Raw genomic sequence first — 24,164 nt, 5'->3', positions numbered from 1 at the left:
GATATATTTGCAGCTTGAGATGTAAAAAGCAGATTCCCTAAAGAGCTGCTAAGACGCAAAATCCCTGTGACAAGGAATAGAGGGAATTGCAACACAGAGATGAAGTAACAGTGTTTTTCTTTCCACTTGTAAGGGGTACATAGAAACTTTGCATTGAAATATGCATCCTGTATAGATCTGATTACAGCCTCCTCTGAAATGTTTAAAAGTTACAGTCTTTCAATACATTATTTCACGTTTTGTGAATAAGCTCCTTTGCAAAAAGTCCTTCTCAAAAGAAAAAAAAAGAAGGGGGGAGGAGAAGGTGGTTTTCTTCTAAATCACTTATCTTTGGCTTCTATTAAAAAGATATTCTAGATTTCAATTAACCATGTAATATCCTCTGTTGAATAAAGGATTCTTTCTATCTGGAGGCTTTAATGATGAGTTTAAAGACTTATTTCATAGAAATAAAGCACCTCGTTTACCTGAAAACTCTTCTTGGACTGACATCCTCTTATTCAATAATGCTTTCTACATCTGCACTACAATAAGTATTTTTATTAAGCATGGGTAACAGTGAAATATGGTGAGTAGCTTTAGAGTACCATAGATTGATGGTTTTTATTTGACTTTTATTTGTGAATTCAAATCATATTGTGTAAAGTTCTTGTTACCTGTTTACTGAATTTATATTTCATTGTGCTGAAATGCTTTTTAGCTCGTGTCCCCTAATACTCACATATTCTTAAGGATGTTGGCAATCATAAGGTTTGAAATACCGAAGGCCATCAAACAAGCGAATGTGAAATGCTCATATCTTCAAGCACTTAGAGCAGAGGATGCATCAAACAAGTAATAGGAAAGCAACCAGATGCATCTCCATCAATGAGACTGAAAACAGCACTGAAGCTTACAAACAGAGGAAAATTTGGGCACTGAATGCAGCTAAACTGTTTTTTACTGAAACTGTGTTTTAATGGAACAGATTGATTTGCAGAAAGCAGGACATTGTTTTTGCAATTATTTTTTTCAGATACATATCTGTTTACAAAAAAGGTCTGGTGGGACTTCCTTTAGGAAGTGGGAGACTGATCTTTCATATGTCAAGCAAATTACAGCATTAATGTAGATGAATATTTTAACTATGTGCTTGCTGATGTCCTCTTTGATATGTAATTTAGGTACCTTTCTTCCATAAGACATTAGCTTTTGGTTTACTGGTTAACTGTTTTGCTTTGTGTTTCCAAGAGCGTTTCCTTATGTTTTTAAGTATCTTGAACATCATCAAGACAACTACGTGCCTCTGGTACACACCCATCTGTTGCCCATCTATGTGGGGCAGACATCATAAGAATGTCACCATTCAGACACGAAGATCTCAGGGCTCAAATCTCATCTATGAGAGCAAGCTTCCGAGAATCATTTTTCCTTGTGTAAGTTTTCTTTATTACTGCTAAGAAGTTGTTAAACAATATTACATCTGAACTACCTCAGTTTGCTCAGTTCTGCTCTGCAGGCAGGAAATTATTTGCGTACGAGATCATTACAGACTTTTGGGATACTGAGTACACACAGATAAAGGACATCCAAATAGATGTCCTCACTATTGAAATATCAACCTTGAATGACACCTTTCTTTAAAGGCTGGAGCTATTAGGGGCATCTAATACATTTGAAAATGGAAGCCTTTTGCACTCACAGCACCACGTCAAATTCCAGTTGCTTTAACAAATGCTGACAACTGTGAGTCAAGTACCCTATAATTGAAGTGCATTTATGATAACTGTGAAAGTCTTCTAGAAGATTCTGCACTGCTACCAATACCTTCAGGCTGGCACTGGTGTCACTAAGTTGGAAAAATAATAGAAAATATTACTATTGTCACAGGCCACTATTTAAACAGGTTCTGCACTGCGAAGTAATTCTAAAGTCTCTGGCAAAATGAATGCCATCTTACCTTACTGGCAGATATCTCAAAAATAATCTATTCTTTTTTTTTCTCTGTTCAGAAGATAAAGGTATAGATTCCTGATGTTCAAAATTTCCTCTCTACCAGAGACCTTCTTCAAGAGGACAACACACATGAGGGTTAGGAAGGATAGTAAGGACAACTTGTTCCATAGTCCTATAATTTCAAAGCTCAATATCTGTTTGCAAAAGTATTTGTAATGCTTTAACTAACCCCAAACATGACTAACTGTGAGACTACAGAGGATGTCAAAGGTTTATCAGTGTCCATATCTTAAAAGTACTTTGGTCTAGAGAAAATTTATTCCAAACATGAAAGAAAAGAAACTCTATTAGTTTTTTTCAGGTAAATACAGACTTCTGAGGTTTCATTGCAGGCATTTATGTGTTGTCTGAAAAGCATCAATAGGTCTCCTCACTGAACCACCTTGACTACTTCTCACTGCATTTGTAAAGGTTCTTATGGTATTCATTTACAATTTCCATAAGCATCTTTTACAAAGAGAAGTGTTCTAAAGAAACACATTATTTGATGAAGATAATAAAATGTAGTCAAGTAAATGATTACACCCATAAAACTGGTCATGACCTCATTGCCAGCTATGGGACAGAAACTACAAGACAGTTGTCAGCTCAGAAAATCACCAGCTTGCCCAATAAACACAGTATTGGTTTTGCCAGAGAGCAAGAGAGCCTTAACTTTGCAATATATTTGGAATGCAGAGAAGGATTTATGCTGTGAGACTGGTTTCTAATTATTGGGGTGTTCATCCTGAGAGAATACAGGATGTAATTCTTTGAACGTTATGGGTCAGATGTCAAGTTACTGCCAAATACCAAACACTTATTTTCCATGCAGCCTTGGCTGGAAGTCCTCCTTCTCCAGAAGATAAAGACGAAGTTTTTGCACACTTATTTTATGACAGCTTAAAGGAAGATCAGGGATTTGCGGTAGCAGAACTTTAGCTCCCATGAGGAAGCCAGGCAATGGTTTAAAACAGAAATATTTGCCCCCTATCAAAATATTTCCGGTTTGAACCTTCATTTTCTACACAATGGTTGATTAACTCAAAAACTCCAGGAAATTGAAAACTCAGTTTTCCTTTAAGAAAAGCAGGAAAACATTTGACCAGCTAATTCTGTCTTGTGCAGCTTTTCATAATGTTTATGCTAAGCAATGACTAGGGCAAATAGAGAAATAATTACAAAGCTTATTTGTTATTTGAATGTTAAATTAAGACACATTTTGTAGAAATAATGGCATAGTAAATTACAGGTGAGGAAAAGCATGAGTTCATTCCTCCCAAATATAAGTCATAAAAAGCACAGCAACACAGAACCTGCTCTCTGCCAGACAAGTAAATGAAGACATGACAAAAAGCAGAGGCACCATGCCATGAGTGATGTCTCTTCAAGTCCTGCATAACAATTCTGCTCTTAAACAGATTTGGAAAACTGTAGGTTTAGTCCCTCTTTGCTCCTGGTATCCCCATGCAGAGGGCTTCCAAGAGAACCACGAGCATTAGTAAAATAAAACATGTTAGTGTTCTGTCCTCTCAGTGGTAGAATCTGACTGATTCATCCCTTGAAACTCAAGTACGGATTATTTCAAATAAAACTGACAACATCAGCCATCTGTAAACAATCCAGCTATGTCTAACTCCTCTGACCTTTTCTCGCAGTACCAACTGCCTTGACAACTCTAGTCAAACCTCAGCAGAGCCTTTACTCGGCTGCTGCACATGCTCTAAATCAATCAAATACTGTAAGGGTAACACCAGTCTGTTTGTTTCCTTCTCTGTTGCTCTAGCTTCTTCTTTGGGTGCTTCATCCATCAGTAACACGTATATCGCAGAGGAGATTGCGTAGATCTGAAGGTTATTAATGGGCGACTGAACTTTTTAGGTCAGATAATATGACAGATTTTCAGAACAGATTAGTGATCATGGCAGTTCAGCTACAGACAACGAAAAGAGCTGTTCTCCAGATCAAGAGTGCTTTTCTTGCAGTGTAGAGTCCTCTCAGGGGTCTTAAAGTAAGTGAGACAAGGCTGGTAGGATGAAGGTATGTTTTCTTATAGAATAACTAATAGGTTTGGGAAAAACAAACAGGTCTTAAGGAGCAGATCTTCAGGGGCAGTTTTCCACTAGTCATTTTGTAAAACAAAAGTGACTGTTGTTTACACCTTCCTATATTCTCTTTTCATATAGCCTTCTTCAGCATAGTGCATGGTTTGATTACAGACTCTGAGAGATATAATTATGAAACAGAAACAATAAATCCATTAGGCTCACTTATCTAAAACTAGATGTCACTAATTGGTGACTGTGTTGTGCCCAAATGATAGTATAAAATTTAAAGAGAAGCCTCTCATTCATTTGCCCACACAAATGTAGTTTTTATTTATACAACAATGGACTTGAACAACATGCTTGCAGAGCAGGAGCGGAGTGCACTAATGGAGAAAATTAGAGAAAATCTGGATTAATCTCATTTGTAAAATATTTGTTTGAAAAAATTGTCTAGATAAAATAATATTTTTGTTTAAAGCTGTGGTAATTCTTGTTACTGGATGTAATTGTTTTTTATATTTCATTTTGAAAAATATTCAGTAAAATATTTCATGAATATTATAAAAATTCAGCTTATATTTGATGCATGAGTGAATAATACACTTTCACAGACATGAAAGTCATTATATACAATGTATGCATTTAAACCTACATTCTCATGCATAAATAAGCATACATGTTCTTTATATGTTCTGTATCTGTGTGTGTGCTATAATTCTGTATCTTATGTCTGTATGATTCTGTATCTATCTTATGTGTGTAGTAATTGTGAAAATATTCCTCTGAAATACATGTTTATCTAGACAAGAAATATGCAAATTTGCCCATGACACAATGAATTTGGAGGTGATAACTCAGGTGTTTCCACTTCCTCTGGGCAGATCCATATGTGCTCTGGTGTAGAAATCTGCCCTTTCTTTCTCTCTTCATTTGACGTCTATACAAATATTAGGGAAATTGAGGCAGAAAAACAAAGAACACATGCACATAAAGGAAAATTGTGAAAAAATTTTTATAATTAGGTGGTTTTGTGTGGAGTTTTATGACGACAGTAAAGATTGAGATAATGAATCCTTTCTGTACACATCTATAAATAGAAAACAAAGAAAAACAGACATAGACATTCCAGGGTTTCTCCGACAGTGCAGAAGTTTTTTCCAGAATAGGTTATTTTCAACTCCCCCCCACCCTGCCCCCTGCCTCCATATGATTTACTATTTGTGGGAAAAAAAAAAAAAAAGAAAAAAACCTGTTTAGTTTAATTTTAGTATGACTTTCCCTACCCTAATTAATGCCATTATTCAAAGCCTGAACTGAGTAAGAAACTATTAATTGTTTCAATGGTGCTTCTCTGGTGTTCATCACCATAGTATCTCAGTCTAACAAACATTAATGAATCTGTCTTCCTAATGCTCTTATGAGATAGTAACTGTACAGAAGAAAAAGAAATAAGTAAATAAAACCCCTTCATTCTTAAGAACATCTTTTGAAAAGATCTTTACTCATTTAGAGCTAAGGATATAAATCATAAGCAACCACCTGTTTCCTAAAAAGCAGTGACACACTCTTATGACACACTGTCATTAAATATTCACTGAAGGCCTTTGATTTATTCATCCACATCAGCCTTCTAAAATACAGAGGTGCTACTATTCCTATTTTATGAAGTTTTTAAGTGGTTGGTTCAAGGTGACCCAGGAAACCACTATGCCACCTTTACCAAAGATGGCTTAACAGATCCCTTAAAAGAGGTAGTATGGAGCAGTTTCGAGGAGATGGTGCATGAAATCTTAACTGAAGCATTACTTCCAATAATGCTACTGACCTTTTGTAAGTGCTCTGATAAAACTGAACAGGATCTGGAAAATATCTATGAGAATCACATGTCTCCTTGAGAATACCTCTTCAAGATGCCCAATATCTATATTTTAATGTATGTCCCCATTCAGCACAAGTTGCCCCCAAAAGAGGATACAGTGAAGAGTATGACAAGTATGGAAATGTGCTGATTTAGTATTATGACTATACACCCTTCATGTGAACTGTTCCTCTGGATCCCATAAAGATGCTCGTCTTGCTATGTTATTTCTGCTTGGGGACAACCTGCTGAAAAAAATTGCTTTGAACAGTATATAGCAAATAAACCCTGGAAAGGCAAATGGTGCTCAATGATATAGTTCTGACCTATGATATTGTGCTTCTCTTTTTTATGATAAACATGAGAGGTCTAATGCAGGATTTTTTGTTGGCTATTTTGTTTTGTTTTGTTCTGTTGGGGTTTGGATTCCACACACACACCCCACCCGGTAAATATATCTTATTCCTATTAGTTCTTACCCCTTCCTTACAAAACAGGAGAAAACTTCCCTTGAGCTTGTCCTAGGCTTTATAAACTCAAGAGCACAGAAAGAACAAGGAGACAAAGGCAATTTTGTGGTTGCACAAGGTACACTCTTTATAGCACCTCATTCTTGCTGCTATAAAAGGGTTGTTGGGCTTTTTTTTTTAGCAATGACACTGTAAAATGTTATTTGAATGGTTTAATGCAGCAGACATTTTAAGTCACTCCAAGAAGAATTTCTTATACATCCTATTCAATCAACCAGAATTATTTTTCTCAAAGTCTACTATACTGTACTGAAGTGAAAATTTTCTTAGAATGATTTTGGAAATGACTAAAGGTAACATTTTCTTCACCCTCAGAGTACAGTGTGCCTGATTCAGACACCCACTTTCTCTAAAATAGCTGAAATATACTGAATTAGAGCACAAACCAAAACTTAATATTCTCTCTTCCTCTTCTCTCTAGCACCCTCACTGTGGTAGGGGTGTGGAGGTTTTCTCTGCTTTGGACAATGTACAGAATACATACAACAGAAAAGGCGGAGAGATATCTACCATAAAATATCTGGAAGAATTGATGTTACCCTCTGAGATAGAAAGGTTATCATTTAAATAACTGGCTCTGTGCAAGGGGGTATGAAACCTTGTTCCAGATACACTGTGTGTAATGTATAAGCACATATAAAATCTTTTAAAATATAGTTAATTTAATGTATATTTGATTTGACTGACATATAATTATTTTCGCAATTCATGCAAAGCTCTGAAGAATTTGATTTGGGGACAACTTCATGTCTTAAATTTGCAGTTTTCTTAATCAATAACAAAATCCACATTGTGTTTACATTCTGGGTGATAAATAGTTTACAAAGCAGACTTATAAACTTCCTCGGCAGCTTGTCTCTAATACTTTGGCAATCTAACACTGCACAGATCAACAAAGTGCTTCATTTCCAATAGGATTATGAAAAATTAGATTGAGCTGCATATTTAAGGGAGCAATTTTGAATAAATGATGAGTTAAAAGTAGCTTTGAGGTACTGCACATTCCTCCCTGAGCTTTGCTCTCCTGCCAGTTTTCCATGCATTGCCTGAGAGAGTCACGGAACAGCACGACTTGAATCTGCAACACTCACTACGTTTTTATTTTCAAGCAAAAGAAAAGCCCTGTTGATACGACAGGGCTCCTTATATGCTAACTACTCAGATTTGGTGCGTTTTGTATGCGTGCCTGTGATTATTTACTGGATTGGAGCTAGGCAAGGGAAAGAGTAAATCTAACGTAATTAAAAAGGTTAGTCAGATGCATGAAATGCACTTGCTAAACTCATTATTAGATTTATTTTTGTTTTATCCATTTAGGAGGGAAACATCCTAAGAACTACTATATCATTAAATAGTAGAAATATAAAACCAAATTGACAGCATCTCTTTAAAGGAACCTAGTTTGGAGTTTAAGATTTTATGCCAGAATGCAAGTTTTCCTCTGTACATCAAAGTGGGTAACACTTTCAGTGTCAGATTTTACCTGCATGACCTACTAATTCATATAGGGCTAATTCCCTTTCTAAGTTCTCTGAGTTAATTTTTTTTATTTGCACATGAGACTGAGCTATAGATTTCATTAATGAGGCCTGAGAACTTCTGTTATTCTGAAAGGGTAAATATTGGAAAGAATTTGGACATCAGAACATGACATATAGCTGCTCTGTGCAAAATCTTCAGTGTGTTTTTACCCTTGAAATTATTCTTTCTGTGCTCTCAAGGAGCTACAAATTCATAGTCTGACAGCCTAATATCAGCTGTGATAGCCTTCGTTCTGCCACACTCTCTTGGACAGGGTAATTAATGTAAGTGTATGAGGAACCATAATTGACATTCTGATCAATAAAGGTCTGCTTGGCAAACTTGCAAACAACATTGAAGTGGGTTCCCAGGAGCTATTCAAATATCAGCAGAGGGGTACATCACGTGAACGCCTTCAGCTGCTCTGCTGTGCAACGTGTAAGCTGTGGTACAGTAGGTCATTAAGACTCAAAAATGTTTATGATCTCCTTCTCCCAGCAATAGCTGCAGTGGGTTTCTCCTGAAGAAACCAGCTCCCATGAGTTGTTTGATCAAAATAATACACAAACATATAATGAAATAGGGTTTGTTTGTCATTTAACATTGGGTAAGAACAGCAAAATTATAAAGAAAAATCATTAAAAAGACAAAACACTCTGGTCTTCTACCTGTTGAGGTAAATCTTTTCTCCCCTGAGAGAGTGAACTTCCTGAATACTACAGCCACTGGATCCCATGGAGCACCTATGTCAACCTTGACTCTGACCACAAGAAGTTAAAATAAAGGCACAAATGTCTGTTCTTAAGATTTAAGGGAGGTGCAGAACTGTTATACCTATTTTTCATCAGAGTTTTAATTTAGTTTTAAAAGGGACCATCTGTTGTTTGTATTGCTAACAAAAAAGATTTGGGGAATGGTAGGAATAAAAGATGAAAGAAAAATGTTTAGCAATATACATGCAAACTTGAGTAAACACTGGTATAACAGCATTAACTAATATAACTCTCTGATTTTTTTCTGGTAAATGAAAAAGCAACCAACAGATTTGAAATTCTGATCATTTTTAACCAGGCACATATCCAGAACATTTCCAATGTTTTTAATGAACTTAGGCTGAAAATAATTCAAAAGATGCTGTACTATGTAACTTTCTTGGGATTATAACTTCAGCAAAAGACATAGGTGTGTGATTAGACCTTCCTTGGTAAGCGTACCTAAATGTTTGTTGAATCAGGGCCCTGACTGATTTGCTCAAGATCACTCTGTGAATAAATACTCAGCAGGGAACCCAGACAGAACAATAACTTAATTGCACCTGAAGGAAATGAATAATGCTATATATATTCTGCTCTGCTGTGGAACCTGCACCTTAAATCAACCAGCTGTGTGTAACCAGGAACAGAGAGAGACTGCTTTTCTACAGCACACGGTGACACAGACAGCCACTGCATAATTTGCTGGATAGAGGTTTTGTTCTCTTAGTCTGTAATTACAACATTTAACAATGTGCAGGATTTCCTTTTGTGTGTGTGTTCTGGGAACAGGTGGAGATTTTTATGGACATACAGGGAAACTCACCAAATACACTATGTAATAAATATCAAATCCCAGGCTGCCTTTTAGTAGCAGGACAAGCAGAGGGCCTAAGTGTGACAAAAGCTGTGCACAGCAGAGAGGTCTTCATGAATTACACAGGTTACAGTCTCAGCAGCTCTCCCTGTTTGGATTCCTTCACATGGAAAGTCACAGCTTTCCACAAAACCTCACCCCAGCCTGGTACCCAATATAAAATGGTCAAGGAAATAGTTGTTTTGGGGATGGCGAAATGCAAATAACAAGCAAATAGATGGAAAATACATAGAAGGGGATTTGATTAAAGGTATAAGCTTGCTTTTAAGCAGTCTGGGTAGATATAGGAACAGGGGAATTAGAACTGCAGCTGAAGAGGTGCTGGGGGATCCCTCCCTGAGAGGCAGTCAGGATAGCATGGGCTTTAAGGGTTAAAGAGGTGGTTGCAGAAAGACAAATGAAGAAACCACACAGAACAGAGAAAAGGAAAGCAGAGCTACTTACTAGGCATAAATCAATGTCTCAGAAGGTCTGCTGGCCTTCCTGGGATAGGGAAACTGAGAGTTTCCTTCCTCTCAGATTATTACTGCGAAATGGTTGGTGTCTCAACATTTACAGGGTCGCTAAATCCCACTTTCTGAGTCTGCTGCCTGAGCTCTTAAATTCCAATAAATCAAGAAAATAGACATCTTTAAAAATAGCTCTTTTACCTATCCTGAGATAATTGCAGCCCAGGAGAATTAGAAGCATTAAGCATACATGAAGCCTCATGAAGCCCCTGGGGTATGATTCATCTCACAATAACCACATCCCTCACTTGTCTCATCCCAGCTAATCATCAAATATCTTCCACCTCCCTATTTTTCACCCCTCTTCCCCTCCCTGTAGAGGATACCTGCAAAACTGAAAGCTGATACAAAGAAATGGAAACAATAGCTTAAAAATTCCCATTGTTCAGTTTCTGGAGGAAGAAATTCTGGGACTTGTAGAGGGAGAGAAATAAAACTCCAAGCACTTCTCTGGCTCCATGTTATCAATCTCACAGCGCTGAAGCAATTTAGGCACAGCTGGGAGTAGATACAGAAAATAGTAACAAATGAAGGATTACAAAATGGTAATATAACAGATGGAGAAAACTAGCTGGAGTTTCATTTTGTGGAGGGATGAGTGCTGACTCCAATGGGAAACTGTAGGAATAAACACTTTTTAAATGAATCTGGTCTGTGGAGGGGCTGAGTTTCTTCTGAAATTGAAGACTTCCTAGAAAGTAGATGGTATTTTTACTTCTCTTAACTGACGGAAGCCTATAGCCTTGGTGCTTCAGTACAGAGAATAACTTCTAAAATATGGGAGCTGGTCTTTAGGGGCAGTTCCTCCATATGCTGGTGCATGGCACACTACAGCTAGAGCTTCTTATATCATAAGGGCATGTATGGATGAGAGCAAAATAAATTGCAGTGATTTTTGTGACTACCAGTTCCACTTACAATGTAAATGAATGGAAAGACATGATATGACTTTTGACCACTAGCTGGGGACATAACTGGTCAGCAGCATCAGTAATCAGTTAACATGTATTTCTCCACATTCTTTCAGAGAGTTGTTCAATTGTTTATTTATGAACCAGACTGTAATGCTACCTGACATAAAGCAAAACTGCCACTTGGGGTGTAACCTAATTCTGAAAATATAAGAGGAGAAAAAGGTGCATTTACACCATGTAGGATAAAGATTCAAGGACAGATAGCCTTATCTTCAAGACAGCAGTGAATCTCCTTGATATATGTCCTCAACTGGAAATCCACACTTGTCCGTTATGGTGAATTGATACTTGCCTCTGAACTAGCTGCCAGTGGCCATGACTGGAGGTAAGATACTACATTAGATAAACCGTTCATCTGATCGACGATGATGATAATTTTCCTAAGGAAACTGAGCTTTGTACTTATTCATCAGTTCAGCTAGCCGCAAAAACTTAAGTACTTATTATTACTGCAATGTTAAAAGATAACTTATTAATCCCCTCTACTCTCTTTAATATCACTTACAATAATTACTTTAGTGTTGCATAAAATCGTTACATTTCTGCATGTTAATTCAAGAACCAACTTTTGTCTTCCCTGCCTCACTCTTATCCTCACCCACATGTTTATGAAGACTTATTGGCAAAGTGTTTTTCGAAGTTGTTAATTAGACCACTGTGTACAGAATATTATTCCTTCATTACAGGAAATTACAAGTATATTTTTTTCCAGCAGAAACAGAAGAGTGACTTCAATACACACTTTCCTCTCTCATTTGCTCTAGGAATAGTTTTCAAAACCCATAGGAACCAGGAAGCAGTGACATTGATAATGCAATAACTTCTTTGCAGTTGGACCTGAATAATCAAAAAGCTATTACTGAACTCAAGCTGAGACTTAGCCAAATCTGTTCAATAGCCACACATTGGATGATTAACTTTATATTACCAGTTTTGATGTTCTGACTTTCAACCAGAACGGTTGAATAATGCCACTTCGTTAAATTAGGAAGAAGATAGTCCATTCCTATTTCTGGAACATCTTGCAAGCCTTTATGAATAAGGGTGGGAGTAAGATAACAGATCTGAGATATTAGCATTTAAACTAACTTCAGTATCTAAAGGCGAAGTGTCTCGTGCAAGTGAGGCTCCCTTTACCGACAATGGAAAAGACAGTAAACAAATTCCCAATCTATGAAACCATGGATGAGGAAAGGTCTTCAATACAGAGTGATTCTCTTCACAAGTGTTAAATATACACTTTATTCCTGTTTACTATTTCCTATGCAGCTGACATTATCTAAACTTTTCATACATGGTGTTGGTAAAATTCAGAACGTTTTACTGATGGCACATTTAATACATTTCTGTACTTACAAGAGTTAAGTAAATGTGAACTCTAGATACTGAAGGTACAGAAACTACTGTAAATATCTCTAAATGTTATTTGAATATCAGTGTTGACTCTTTTAGCTATATTCTTGCTCTTATTTTGGTGCTTTTTTCCTGAAGATACCAGCTTATGGAATCAAGTGAGCTCTGTATCTATACGCAGATCTAAAACTAGTTAATAGATAAGGTCCCATTAAAGAACATTCCTCAACATGTGGCCCAGTCTGAGTTTGTAAGGATGTGTCAGACATGTGTGCCCTATAAGAACTTCTCCATGTCCATTTATATCAGCATTTCCTTTCGCATTACTTTTTTTTCCCTACCAAGAAAGTTGAGATTAAGTGGTGAAACACTTGGAAAATTACTTGAAGGTTCATAAACTAGAATCCAAAATTAAAATAAATCAGAATAACACAGAATTTTGAAGGGCTGAGCTCCTTCTAATGTGTTCTTGTATTTTATGATATTGGTGCATGATACTCAGACTGGAATACTTGCGTGCTGTCACTGCTTACTTAGAGTCATGAATTTCATGGTGAGGAGGATGTCTGAAACACATGGATAGACAGATATAAATTCAGGTGTGCTTATAAATGCATTCCTTTTCCCTTCTGTAGAAATATGTACAGGCACTACTGTACTTAGCTATTTTGATTCTGACAGCGGCGGCAGCAGCGAAAAGCGGCGGCAGCAGCGAAAAGCAGCAGCAGCGACTTGAGGTTAGTGCGGGGGCGAGGGCGACATCGGGCTTAACCGGGCAGTTTTTCGTACTCTGGGCCCCCCCTGAGCCCCCTGCGAGCATCAGCCCCGAGCTGCTTCCCTCTGACCCCGGACCCGGAGGTTCCCGGCAACGAATCAGGAGAGGAGGGGGCGTAGCCGGAGGCACCGCGGGCGATTTAAATGCTCCACCCCCTGTTACCTTTGATAAAGAGCCCCCTGGAGGACAGGGACTAGTCCCTGCCCAGAGGGGAGAGACTCAGCAGTGCCTGGGTGAATCTGCAGTGACTGGGTGTGTCCCAGGGCAGGAGAGGCTGCAGTTGTTTGCAACTCGTTGGGGAGGGCACTGACTCCCTCCCAGTGCATAAGGCGAGGAAGGGCCAAGGAGCTGTGAACCAGGGGTGCCACCAACAGGTATTTCCCAGTTCAGTGAAAGAACAATGGTATCTACCCAGTGGAAGAAGACCAAAATGGATGTGGGAACCCAGACAGAGCTCCCACGGAAGGAGGCGATGGTGCAGGTTGCGGGCTGCAGGGAATGCTACACTGTCTCTGTGGTGTCAGGGGGCTGTGTGCGCTGTGAGCAAGTAGATGATCTGCTTGGCCGAGCGGCACAGCTGCAAAGCCAGGTTGAAAGGCTTCAAGCCGAAGTAGAAAGGCTTAGGAGCATTCGGGAGGCTGAAATGGAGATAGACTGGTGGAGCCAGGCTCTGCCCTCCCTGCAACAAAAATGGGAGCACCTGCCGGAGAGCTCCCAGGATCGAGGGACCCCTGTACTCTGCCCCTCTCAGGTGGAAAACAATAACCTAGAGGAGAAGAGTGAGTGGAGACAAGTCTATGGCCGTGGCAAAAGGCGAGTGCCCTCCTTGCCTACCTTGCCTCCACAGGTGCCTCTGAGCAATAGATATGAAGCCCTAGTGGAATACAGCCGGTCCAATGGGGATGTGGTGGAGAGGCAACCTATATCAGAGGTCCCACCACAGTCAGAAAAACCTGACAGGCGTATAGCTACCTCCTCCACAAGGAAGAAGAGAAGAGTTTTAGTGGTTGGAGACTCCTTTCTAAAGGGATCTGAGGGCCCAATATGCAGAGCTGACCCCCATCACAGGGAGGTCTGCAGCCTGCCTGGAGCCCGAATCAGGGATATCACCAGGCAACTCCCCAACCTGGTGAAGGCCACAGACTACTACCCCCTGCTGATCTTCCAGACAGGTGGGGAAGAAGCTGCATCCCGTAGTCTGAGGGGGATGAAGAAAGACTACAAGGCCCTAGGACGGTTGGTGAAAGAGTCTGGGGCACAAGTTGTTTTCTCCTCCCTCCTTCCATTTTCAGGTGATGACTTGGGATGGAATAGTAGGATTCTCTCTATTAACACCTGGCTACAAGACTGGTGCTACAGGCAGGGCTTTGGGTTCTTTGATAATGGCTGGTTTTATAAGACAACAGGCGTGACAGTGATACATGGGAAAGGTTTATGTCGTAGGGGCAAAAGGGTTCTGGGACAGGAATTAGCAGGGCTCATTCGGAGAGCTTTAAACTAGATTCGAAGGGGGATGGGGTGGTAGCTGGGCTTGCACCACTGGGGCAATGCTCTAGTGTTGAGGTAGACCAGGAGGCCCCCCATCCCCCTGGGGTGAAATCAGGGGGTGATTCTGGGACGAAATCGGTGTGCCCAGCTCGCTCCCTGAAATGCCTGTACACCAATGCACGCAGCATGGGGAATAAACAGGAGGAGTTAGAAATCCGTGTTCGGTCGGGGGGCTATGATCTAGTGGCAATTACAGAGACTTGGTGGGACGCCTCGCATGACTGGAATGTGGTCATGGATGGCTATGTCCTGTTCAGGAAAGACAGGCCGCTAAGGAGAGGTGGTGGAGTTGCCCTTTATGTGAGTGAGCAGCTAGAATGTATTGAGTTCTGTCCAGAGGCAGATCAGGAGCGAGTTGAGAGTTTGTGGGTGCGAATTAAGGGGCAGGCTGGCAGGGGTGATACTGTTGTGGGTGTCTATTACAGGCCACCGGATCAGGATGAGGAGGGTGATGAGGCCTTCTACAGGCAGCTGAGAGCAGTCTCGCAATTACAGGGCCTGGTTGTTGTGGGGGATTTCAACTACCCTGATATTTGCTGGGAGGCCTACTCAGCCAGCCATCCCCAGTCCAGGAGGTTCCTCCAGTGCGTTGATGATAACTTTCTGATGCAAATGGTGGATGAGCCAACTAGGAGAGGAGCGCTGCTGGATCTTATCCTCACTAACAAGGAGGGTCTGGTTGAAGAGGTGAAGGTTGAGGGCAGCCTTGCTTGTAGTGACCATGAGATGGTAGAGTTCAGGATCTCATGTGGCAGGAACAGAATAGCTAGCAGAATCACAACCCTGAACTTCAGGAGGGCCAACTTTGGCCTTTTCAAGCAATTGCTAGGGGAAATCCCATGGGACAGGGTACTAGAAGGTAAGGGGGCCCAAGATAGTTGGTTGGCTTTCAAGGACTGCTTCTTCCGAGCTCAAGATCAGAGCATCCCAACAGGTAGGAAGTCAAGGAAAGGTACCAGGAGACCTGCATGGTTGAACAGGGAACTGCTGGGCAAACTCAAGTGGAAGAAGAAGGTGTACAGATCGTGGAAGGAGGGGCTGGCCACTTGGGAGGAATATAAGTCTGTTGTCAGAGGATGTAGGGAGGCAATTAGGAAAGCTAAGGCCTCCTTGGAATTAAACCTTGCAAGAGAGGTCAAGGACAACAGAAAGGGCTTCTTCAAATACATTGCAGGTAAAGCCAACACTAGAGGCAATGTAGGCCCACTGATGAATGAGGTGGGGGTCCTGGAGACAGAGGATAAAAAGAAGGCGGAGTTACTGAATGCCTTCTTTGCCTCTGTCTATACTGCTGGAGGCTGTCCTGAGGAGCCCTGGACCCCTGCGGCCTCAGAAGAAGTCAGGATAGAGGAGGAATCTGTCTTGGTTGATGAGGGCTGGGTCAGGGACCAATTAAGCAACCTGGATGTCCATAAATCCATGGGCCCTGATGGGATGCACCCGCGGGTGCTGAGGGAGCTGGCGGAAGTCATTGCTAGGCCACTCTCCATCATCTTTGCTAAGTCAAGGGCAACAGGAGAGGTGCCTGAGGACTGGAGGAAAGCGAATGTCACTCCAGTCTTCAAAAAGGGCAGGAAGGAGGACCCGGGTAACTATAGACCAGTCAGCCTCACCTCCATCCCTGGAAAGGTGATGGAGCAACTTGTTCTTGGTGCTGTCTCTAGGCACATCAAGGATAGGGAGATCATTAGGGGCACTCAGCATGGCTTCACCAACGGGAAGTCTTGCTCAACCAACTTGATAGCCTTTTATGAGGATGTTACCCGGTGGATAGATGATGGTAAAGCTGTGGATGTGGTCTATCTCGATTTCAGTAAAGCGTTTAACACGGTCTCCCACAGCATCCTCGCAGCTAAACTGGGGAAGTGTGGTCTGGATGATCGGGTAGTGAGGTGGATTGTGAACTGGCTGAAGGCAAGAAGCCAGAGAGTGGTGGTCAATGGGACAGAGTCCAGTTGGAGGTCTGTGTCTAGCGGAGTTCCGCAAGGGTCGGTTCTGGGACCAGTTCTATTCAATATATTCATTAATGACTTGGATGAGGGAATAGAGTGCGCTGTCAGCAAGTTCGCTGATGACACAAAACTGGGAGGAGTGGCTGATGTGCCGGAAGGCTGCGCAGCCATTCAGAGAGACCTGGACAGGCTGGAGAGTTGGGCGGGGAGAAATTTAATGAAATATAACAAGGGCAAGTGTAGAGTCCTGCATCTGGGCAAGAACAACCCCATGTACCAGTACAAGTTGGGGACAGAGCTGTTGGAGAGCAACGTAGGGGAAAGGGACCTGGGGGTCCTAGTGGACAACAGGATGACCATGAGCCAGCAGTGTGCCCTTGTGGCCAAGAAGGCCAATGGCATCCTGGGGTGTATTAGAAGGGGTGTGGTCAGCAGGTCGAGAGAGGTTCTCCTCCCCCTCTACTCTGCCCTGGTGAGGCCGCATCTGGAATATTGTGTCCAGTTCTGGGCCCCTCAGTTCAAGAAGGACAGGGAAGTGCTAGAGAGAGTCCAGCGCAGAGCCACGAAGATGATTAAGGGAGTGGAACATCTCCCTTCTGAGGAGAGGCTGAGGGAGCTGGGTCTCTTTAGCTTAGAGAAGAGGAGACTGAGGGGTGACCTCATTAATGTTTATAAATATGTAAAGGGCAAGTGTCAAGAGGACGGAGCCAGGCTCTTCTCAGTGACATCCCTTGACAGGACAAGGGGCAATGGGTGCAAGCTGGAGCACAGGAGGTTCCACTTAAATTTGAGGAAAAACTTCTTTACTGTAAGGGTGACTGAACACTGGAACAGGCTGCCCAGAGAGGTTGTGGAGTCTCCTTCTCTGGAGACATTCAAAACCCGCCTGGACGCGTTCCTGTGTGATATGGTCTAGGCAATCCTGCCCCGGCAGGGGGATTGGACTAGATGATCTTTCGAGGTCCCTTCCAATCCCTAACATTCTGTGATTCTGTGATTCTGTGATTCAACTCAAAAGTTATCTTTGAAGAGTTTTCAGTGAAATTAAACTTTATTGTGGAGCGTTGCACTTGGAAGACCCCATTGGAGAGGGTAGAAAAATCCAGGAAGGTGTAGAAAAAAACAACGAACTGAAATGTTATGAAAAAGCACATAAGCAATGGCAAGAACTGAGATGAATTTTTAAAACAGTGGTAGAGAAAATGGAAACAGTAATTACCATAGAGGTCACCCATTCAAATCTAAATTTCAGTGTGAGAAGTGACTTTTTTTTATCAACATGTTGGGCAACTTCTGCACTAAAAGTACAAGTAGAGAGTGAAAAACAAGTAATTCCCTTGTGATGGAGACCTTTTTTAAAAAGGAAATTAATGTTATTTTGGGGGGGTTAGAGAGACAGAAGAGATGAATTTTTAATAATGTCAGGTAGGTTTCCTGTCCTGAATTCCCAAGATGCCCCAGCGTCTCTGGAATCTTATACAATCCTTCCCAATGACTTATGTGGGCATTGGATGGGCCCAACAGACAGCAATGCACAGGAGATAATGGAATTGGGCAAAGAAGTTCCAAAGACGTTTCTAATGATTCTCTTATGAACCTGGGGATAGTTATATTAGTTTAATAAAAGGTGGAAAAAAGTTTATTTTATGCATTCTGTGTTTAATTTTGGTCCCCACACTACAAGACATTGAGGTACTGGAGAGAGTCCAAAGGGCAATGAAGCTGGTGAAGGGTCTGGAAAAAAAGTCTTATGAGGAGCAGCTGAGGGAACTGGGATTTTTAGTCTGGAGAAAAGGAGGCTCAGGGAAGACCTTATTGCTTTCTACAACTACCTGAAAGGAGGGTGTAGCAAGGTGGGTGTTGACCTCTTCTCCAAAGTAACAAATGATAGGACAAGAGGAAATGGCCTCAAGTTGTGCCAGGGGAGGTTTAGATTGGATATTAGGAATTTCTTCACCAAAAGTGTTATCAAGCATTGGAACACTGCTTATACAATTTCAAGGAAGTGGTGGAGTTACCATCCCTGGATGTATTTAAAAGACGTGTAGAGATGGTGCTGAGGGACATGGTTTAGTGGTGGGCTTGACAGTGTTAGGTTAATGGTTGGAATCGATGATGTTAACTCAAAGATGTTGAAAGCCTTTTCAGACCTGAATGATTCTGTGATTGGAGGGTTCTATGATTTTAAAAGCACTCTCCAAGCCTCAACATGAGTTTTGTAGACTACATACTAATTAAGTAGTTACTTGAAGCTGTTTTATCTGACTTTTCCCTAAAATATGTTTTTCTTTATATTTTTATGTCCGTAAAAGAGAAAATCAGTAAAAGAACAGGAATAATTAATAATATATAAATAGAGTTGCCTTGAGTAACCAGAAGCAGTACCTCAGGGTTCCCTAATTCAGGGAACTCTCTGTATGCTTTACACACTCAAATGTTAAGTATATCTCAGCAGGAGAAAAAACTTAGTACTGTATCAGTCTGTACAAACTGACAAGCGCAGATGTAGAGAGCCTAGAGGTTTTAAGAGAAAAGCAATGTTATGAATTGATACATTTCAGAGCTACCTCTTCTTTTAGACATGTTAGCTGTGTACAAAGATTAGAGTTTTTGGAAGGATTTTACAAAGCCCAAGGAGTCAAACAGTTTTTCAGATCCATCGGCTGCTTTTGAACATCTCAGCCATAACTGTTTCTTTTACAGCAGGGTTGTGTGATATGCTCTGTTTACATTCTGAAATCACTGATGGAAAAACATTGTTTATTTTGGGCCAGAGTTAAGGCTGTAGTAGTGTGATGAAATATGCATTTCCATCTGTTTGATCAGAATAATCCTCTTACATCTATAATGTATTCAGCATTAGCGTTATGATATCTTTAGCTATTAATTCCGCTGACATTAAGTGTTTGGGATTTAAATATGAGGCAGCAAATTAGTGCATGGTCGCACTTAGCAACTACACTTTGTTTTCACCAAAAATTATTTTTATATTTTTCTCTTGGAATTTCACAGGTTTTGTTTCTTTCCTTAAATAAAAGAACGATAAGCCAATTTATTGAATCGAAAGAACTGACAAAACAGTGACGATAAAGCATATTTTATTATCTTTTCTAATTTTGAGGTCACCTCTGGAAGAGTCCGTAGGTTAAAAGGCACTGCTTGCAAGTGTAAAACCAGCATGCTTTTCAGAAATTTTGCACTGACATGACTACAATACCAAGAAACCATCTTCCCAGTATCTCACCTTTCACTGTTAAGAGATTTCATCAACAGTAGAATTTGTTTTCCATTGCTACCTTTGTAAAATCTCAGTGACGACATGTGAAAACACCTTCCCATCTCACCTCTCCCAAACACGCTTTGTGGTATCTTTGCTACCTCACTCTAGGAACCACCCTTCTAGTTAGGAGAGGAACTAACTGCCTATTTAACTTTTAATATTTATTTTAGAGCTGTTGTCATAAAACAGGGTGTCAGTACTTTCCTGTTTTATTGACTAGTTTTCTTCACTGTCTTCCTTTCTATTTCTTCACTGCATTACAATCAAACTCAACACAACTTTGAACTCACAACTTCGAACTTGTATAAGCAGCTCTGCCATAATTTCCTCCTCATTCTCCATTTTCTTCTATTTCTTCTCATCCATTTTCATGACTCTCCTGCTGTCCGGATTTTTTTTCCTGTTGGTATCCTCCATCTCACATAGTGGTTAACACCTTCCAATGAAAAATCTGTCCTCTTACAGGTCAAAATCTTGTGCAACAGATTATTTTGTTACCAAAAAAACCAAGACAGGAATGAATTATCGAAGTCCAACTGTACCACTGATTTAAATTCTGCATGTTCAGAGAAAAGTTCTTATTTCTGAAAAAAAAAACCACCTATCACTCAAAGGCCTTTTCCCCAGAAATAATTTGCATTTGTAATTCAGTCTCTGCATTTGAGGACATGGAAGATTCACGTAACAGTTACGTGATTTCTTGAAATCTATGTCATTCTCGCAAAAATTTTAATCATTAGTTTGACTCTGAGAGTTCTGTAGTTTTGGATCATGTTCTTAGCATGGACTTGACAAAAATAAGAAGCTATATAATTCATAGGTAGGCTTTTTTAATTCCTTTTTACCACAGTGTAAATAAAGCCTTTTGAGATTTTTAACAACCCATCTGCTTCTTGCCAGAGGAGATGAGACTGCAGTGAGACTGGCCCCAGAAACAAGTTGCAATTCCCTTTTTAGTCTACCTGAAGCATTGATAGCATCATCAGTAATGTCAGCACAGTAATGGGCTTTGTTAGTTAACTTGTGGTTCTCTGCAAGCTGACTGGCTGTGAACTGGAAAAAGATCTTAGCATTGACAATAAAGAACAGCTATTAAAAAAAATACTTCGTTGACAGTATTAGTATTTTAAACGAAGAAAGATAAACCTTATCAGAACAAAATGCTCATATCCTGTCTTGCTTCTGGAAGATAATCCTGTCTTAAACAATTACTTTAATGTAGCTCCCAAGATTTCCGCTGCAGTCTTCTATGGATTTAGTTAAAGGTCATATGTGGTAGGTGACCAATTTTTACTGGTCTCTTGGGTAGTGGCTTAAGAGAGGATTCACTCTGTCACACTAGGCAGGTCAGACTTTCAGGGTCGAAGATAATTGCTAGTCTCCTTTGAAAGAGGGGCATTACCAAGGAATAAAAGGTAGGTTTGTGAACATAGCTAAGAGACAACATATTAATTGTACATTATTCAAGATAAAGCATATTGCTTGCTCACTAAATACACACTGAACAAACAAAACGGATGTACACATGAAGGGTCAGAAATTTTACAACAATCCCTCTCAAATAGTATGTCACAATATTTTATTTGCTTAGTCTACAAAAGCAACTCAATAATCTAAATGCAACACCCCTTTAAAAACACCACTTTACAAAATCCTACTTACTGCTGTGATAGGAAAATAAACTAGTCTAGTTAAACATGATTATTAAGGTACTAGACCAAATATTGTCTATTATTATTGTGTCAATCTTCTCAGCAAAAACTAGACAACTATGTATTTTGCCTAGGCAAGTAAATTTTCATAACCATTTCTGCAGCATGGATTTTTATTTATAAAGACTAAATTTTAGGTGTTACTAATATACTTCTGAGAAGTTAAAAGACTTTTTGCCTCTCTTTTGCTACTTCTATCCTTTTCTTCTCTTTTTATGTTATTGGTAAGAACTGAAACACTTCAAAACATATTTTGATATAATGTGTCTGCTCAGATAGAACTCTCTTAATAATATATATATGGGAATATTCCTTCCCCAAATCAGCTACAATTAATTTACCACTTTGTTTACAACGGTTATTGGGAAATGAGATTTGATTTTGTTTCGTTCACTGTGCTCAGCATACACACAACTTATCATTTCCTTCATACAAACTGTCCTTACACTCTTAGCCTGAAATGAGGGTTTTTTTTTTCAGTGTTGTGATAACAGAGCTGCTCTTAAGGGATACAACAAGATTTTGCAATACTTCCATTTATTTACAGCATCCGTCAAGTCTCTTTAAATAGATCCTCTCTTTTGTGTCAAGCATGATTCCAGAAGATTACACAAGCATCCATATTTTTCTATTACTCTTCTGGAGGTTAGTAGGTTAAACTAAGAGCTAACAATTAACATTTTATTCTCCTTGTAAATAATATTCTATCAAAGCAATAAAGAGTTGCACATAAAAGAAATACTGCTAAGATGCATAGTAATACCTTCTTCACCATGAAATGATACTATTTTGAACCATTATCAATCTAATCAGGAAAAAAGCTTGTCACAAAGTAATTTGTTGATATACTTCAATATCAAAGGTTTGAGGATGATTTGGAAATCTTGATAAACAGAAGACACGCTTGTGGAACTGAAATTCAAATTTGCATTAAGATTTCATCATGAATCACTGACTAAAAGACAAATGGTTTGAATCTCAGTATCTTTGCCAATTTTTTTTGCAGTGCAATGATATTCAGTATGATTAGCTTGCTTTTTTTTTCTCTTGAAATAATGGAAACATTTGGCTCTAAAAATGTGTCCTCACAGTGTTTGACTCAGATTACAAAGTTTTGAGGTTTTTATTTAAAAATAGAAAAAATAATGCTATGAATCAGACAACTAACAACAGCTAGTAGTACTGTTCCCATAAAAAGATAAGAAGGACATAAGCAGATCGATGACTTTCTTGGCAAATTCCTCCAGCCTGCAGTAGTTTGCAAGTTTCTGAGACAGAGTTTGAACTTTGATCATCATATTTAATAGTCACTGCTGGACCTGTCTTCCATGAATTTTCTAACTCATCTGGAACCTATGTATGTTCCTGGTTTTCCTAATATCCTGTTCACAATTTAATTATGCAGCATCTGACAAATAACTTCATTTGGTTTGAAACCTTCTTCTTGAATTTTAATCACATTCTTCTTAAAAGAGTGAATATGCATTCCTTAGTGACCTTTCAATATTTCTCATGATATTATATCTGTTTTTCTTTTGATACTGCTAAAACAGACTCACAACAGGCAGAGAGAAATCCAGAGAACCCTCATCAGTGCCCTAAACCTTTCAGTGGCTCCTCAGGAGGTTTTCTAACATCTGGTAGCTCTCGCATTTGAGATATGATACTGAAATTGGTGTGAATAGTGTAAAAAGCTCACGAAATCTGGATGTATTGGAAAATTACATGGAGAGAAAAAGCTGATCTGAAAGAAATAATCTTCCAGATTTCCTCAGTCTTGATATTATTTGACAAATCAAAAATGGCTAAAGTTATTTATCAACAACAACAGAACAAAGACTCTCACAGAAAAGCACCAGAACACCTCATCAGCTGACTGGTGTGCTGAGTCACAACATGCTGCACCTCTGATTTAATAATTTCTTTTAGACTTGTATGAAGAAAGTTAACAGTGGGATATTTTTGCAAAATAAACAAGTTTCGGCCTCACAGATATTTTCCATTCAACTGCAGTAGTTTTGCCTTCCAAGCTCAGTGTCTAGCTCAATTACACTTTTCCCCAGCAGAAAGTGAGGAATAAGGACAGAAAGGGAGACACCCTTCTCCCACCCTTAAATAATTTTAATAGGAAAATTATTTTTATGTTACTTCTGTGAAAGATGGAAATATTTTCCGTGAACACATTGGTAAATGCCTAAAATTCATTTTACATTGAAAGGATGAAAGAAATTAGCATATCATGGATGCAGACATAACAATCCAAACCCTGTCATGGACTGACTAAAGAAAACACTAAAATCCCTCTATCATAGCTATGCACCTGGGAAAAAATAGTATCATGGACCTAGCAGGTAGATTCACTAGAGTTTAACTGGATATTAGGGTTCAGCAGAAGGCTGTAACTGTGTCAAGAATTCATGAGGAAACACTTATAACATCCACATAAGTTATGATTAACAAAACACAATTGAATCCAGAATGTCAAATAACTTTCAGCCTAA

Source organism: Nyctibius grandis, chromosome 2, assembly GCF_013368605.1.
Source record: "Nyctibius grandis isolate bNycGra1 chromosome 2, bNycGra1.pri, whole genome shotgun sequence".
In the NCBI taxonomy this organism is placed as follows: Eukaryota; Metazoa; Chordata; class Aves; order Nyctibiiformes; family Nyctibiidae; genus Nyctibius; species Nyctibius grandis.
This window is presented reverse-complemented; position numbering follows the sequence as displayed.